Source organism: Coffea arabica, chromosome 8c (assembly GCF_036785885.1).
Source record: "Coffea arabica cultivar ET-39 chromosome 8c, Coffea Arabica ET-39 HiFi, whole genome shotgun sequence".
Classification (NCBI taxonomy): domain Eukaryota; kingdom Viridiplantae; phylum Streptophyta; class Magnoliopsida; order Gentianales; family Rubiaceae; genus Coffea; species Coffea arabica.
Window position 1 is genome coordinate 38,123,337 of NC_092325.1, and position 3,932 is coordinate 38,127,268.

The 3,932-nt window shown below is 40.1% G+C and overlaps 1 long non-coding RNA gene across 1 annotated transcript; it reads left to right on the plus strand.

Annotated features, from left to right (window-relative positions):
• Positions 1-469: 469 nt before the first annotated feature.
• LOC140013859 (uncharacterized) lies at positions 470-1,644 on the plus strand. The gene is made up of 2 exons (XR_011820688.1): positions 470-1,082; positions 1,222-1,644. It is a non-coding gene; the product is annotated as an uncharacterized lncRNA (long non-coding RNA).
• The last annotated feature ends 2,288 nt before the right edge of the window (positions 1,645-3,932 follow it).

Sequence of the window (3,932 nt, forward strand, 5' to 3'; positions counted from 1 at the left end):
AAAGTTCTTTTCATTTTCATTTTTTTTGTTCATCAATAAATAGAGGGTCAGTTTGTAGTCAAAATCCTACTGTTTTAAATCTTGAAACATGCATTAATTATCCACTAAATCATAAGCTCATTCTCATTTAGCAAACAACTCCGCATTCTGCAGTAAACTCAAAGCAGAAAATTTTCCAAGTAATGTATCACTGCTAGACAGTTTTTTTTTTCAGAATTTTGATGTATTTTTTAAAAAGGTTTATGACCCTTTTCCCCGATGATGATGATGATAATAATAATGGTAATAACCCCAGTGCAGTGAAGCCAAACATAAGCCCCATTTGGTAGGTGAGTTTTTTGGAAATTTGTCTAAACTTTACTGTAATATACTGTAGAATTTATAGAAAAAATTTTTGAAGTGTGTAAAAATTTCTTTAAGAAAAGAAAAACTTTCATCTTTTTTCTCCTTTCTTTCCTTTCCGCTTCTTCTCCCCCACGCCACCGCAATCTTCTTCTCCCTCCCACCTCACTAACCGCCCGTCCTTGCCAGCTACCAGCAGTAGAAACTTTTTTTTCTCTCTCTCTCCATCCTACCTCTCCTTTTTTTTCTTTTCCCCTTTCTTTCCTTTCCTCTTCTTCTCCCCCACCCCATTGCAATCTTCATCTCCCCCCCTCCTCACTAACTGCTCGCCGATTGCCGGCAGAGGCAGAAACTTTATTTTTTTCTATCTCTACTTCCTTCCTCTCCCCTCCTTCTCTTCTCCTACTTCCCCTCTATCTCCTCCGCCCTCTCCTCCCCTCTGCCTCCGCCATCTCCTTCCCCCTCCCTTCCCCGATCATGACTAGATATGGCAACTGCTTATTCCTCAGAGTCAAGGCCGTTGTTAATAAACCCGAATCGACTCAACGGTTGAACCGGTAGGCCCGGTGACCCGACCATTAGACCAACGGGGTCTCTAGTTTGATCGGATAAGAAATTGACCTGGTCAAATCCGATTGACCCGGTAGTTCAACCGGTTTCAATTGACCCGATTAACTTTTTTTTTTTTTTAATTATGGGTCTTTGTTTTTGAAACAAAATATATATATGCTTTTGATAAGGTTTGTATACTGGATCTTCATTTAAATTGATAGGCGGCAATTTATCTATTTATTTTATTATTATTTTCCCCTATTACCTGACTTGATGTGGATTAATTGCTGGATTCTACTCATTTTTCTTAATTTACGTATATTTCAGGGAGTAAAATGAAAATATGATAACCGGTGCCAAATTTACAGGAAAAGAATTCAGATGATAAAGCTTGTCCCAGGGGCACTTTTGGAAGAGAAGATGTCACGCCCATTTTGGTAATTTTCGCAAAGGGATGACGGACGGAGAGCTCTTCTTCCTGCTGTGAGCCGCCGCAATAAAGAGGATCAGATGGGGGGCTGGCTCTGATTCTTAGTTTTTTCTCGACTGTAGCTTAGCGGAAATGCTTGACTTTTCCCTTGGATTCTATTTTTAGCTCCAGATACTCACGGATGATAGGAAAAAGGATTGCTCAGCTTGAGATTGTTGACTTTTCCACTAGAAATGCTTTTTGCTTATCATCCGCATGGCAAGCATTAGAAATTGGTGGCTTTGACTTTTCTTCCCTAAATGCATTTAGTGGTTTCTCCTCCTTTGTGCGTGAGACGAAGTGAAACTATGAATTGTCTTTCGTAGCTTTTCCATTTATTCACGTTCGGACGAGTTGGATTCTCCAGAATTTTAACGGACAATGGCCGCTGTTCCCTTTTCAATTTCCCGTGAATTTAGTTCATCAATTATGAGCTAATTTTCCAATCCTAGTCAAGGAGCAACGAAGGCTCTGGCTCGCCTAAAAATTGTGAGATCGATTTAATTTAATCTTTCCCTTTTATTTATTGGTATTCGTGTATTCCCTGATTACTATGCTTATGGTTATTTAATTAGTTGATTGTCTTGGATCCGGATAATTAATTGATTTGGTAATCTATTATCAATTGGGGTATTAAATCCGTAATTGTTTAATTACCTCAAAATAGTGACAACTGGCACGGTTAGATTCGTGTCAGGGGAATACGCGGGCTAATCTAAAATAACCCTGGTAGTGTGTTATTTGGTTAGAATAGGGCTCCTCTAATACGTAAGGCAATTGGGGAATTAAATTCTACGGGCGTACCTAGGATTATTTCTCAATTAGAGCGGTGATTAACGGGCGTATCTTGATCACCGACACAGTAAGGAGGGGTTGACTACCATCGCTTGTTTGGTAATTATAACATATTTATTGGTAAATAATTGAGATTGCCTTGCATCAATGATCAATTAGGTGAACCATTGCTGAACTTACTTCTTGGCTAGATCTTTAATTAATATTATCTTGATTTTAGTGAAGTGCCATTTGATTTTTGGTTGTCTACTTTATTACATTTTTAATTGTTCCCTTGTTTCAATAGATTTAGGACTTTAATTATTGTTATTCTAAGTTCAGTGAATTGTGGTTTAATTTATAATTAGTTATTTATTTTTATTTTCTTATTTGAATTCATTTGATTGTTGGCATTCCTACAAAATCACCCCCTGTGTTGCTTTGGATTTCTTAAGAAACGAATATACCCAATCCCTGTGGATACGACCCTACTTACCCTGTCTACGCATTCATAATTATTTGTGAAAAGAAATAACCAATCCATTCGGGTATATCGGATCAAGCAAACTCTTCGGGAATAGGGTGAATCAAGTAACCCATTGCACACCTAGAGTCCCTGCTCCAGTACTTGGAATTGGGTTTGGTCATTTTAACAGGTAAATAGGTTTAATTTTATTATTGCACAGGCTGACGACCTGTCAATTTTTGGCGCCGTTGCCGGGGACTGGCGTTATTGTTTGTTTCTTTTTAAATTCAATTTTTGTCCTAATTTTCTGGCTTTCTTCTAGTGTATGCCTCGATTTTTTCGTACAGGTGATTTGATTTTTGATCCTGAGGTAGAGAAGACCGCGCGTAGAACGAGAAAGGAAACCAGACATCTCAGGGAGGAGCACTCCAGTGCTGCATCTCAGAGACCTGAGCCAGGAGCTGACCCAACAGATTTGTTTGGTAGCACTTCGAGTGACTCTGACCAGGAGGAAGGAACCATGACTAATGCACGAACATTGAGAAAGTTGGCTGCCCCTAATTTGAATCAGCAGCCTCTATGCATTACTTTCCCCGCCTTAAATGATAACATTCCATTTGAACTAAAATCTGGCCTGATTTAGCTTTTACCCTCTTTTCATGGTTTACCAGGTGAAGAGCCGTATAAGCATCTGCAGGAATTTGATGTCGTGTGCAACAGTATGAAACCCCCGGGTATCACAGAAGAGCAGATAAAAATGAGGGCATTCCCCTTTTCCTTGAAAGATTCTGCGAAGGACTGGCTGTACTACCTGTCACCAGGTAGCATCACCATGTGGGACCAATTAAAGAAAAAATTTTTGGATAAATATTTTCCTGCGTCCAGGGCTGCAAGTCTGAGAAAAGAAATTTGTGGGATCAAGCAGCATCCAGGGGAGTCACTTTATGAGTATTGGGAAAGGTATAAGAACTTGTTGCGCAGGTGCCCCCAGCACCAGATAAGTGAGCAGTTGCTCATTCAGTATGTTTATGAGGGGCTCCTTTTCAGAGACAGGAGCATCATTGATGCTGCAAGTGGTGGGGCACTGATGAACAAAATCCCTCAGGAAGCACGGGAGTTAATAGAGGAGATGGCAGAGAATTCACAACAATTCAGTACAAGAGAGGATGTCCCCATACGTAAGGTGAATGAGGTGGAGACACCCTCTATGCAGCAGCAGCTAAATGAGTTGACCGCGTTTGTTAGGCAACTGGCTGTGAGAAATGCATCACAAGCCAAGGTATGCGGGATTTGCACTGGTATATGTCACTCTGCAGACATGTGCCCAAT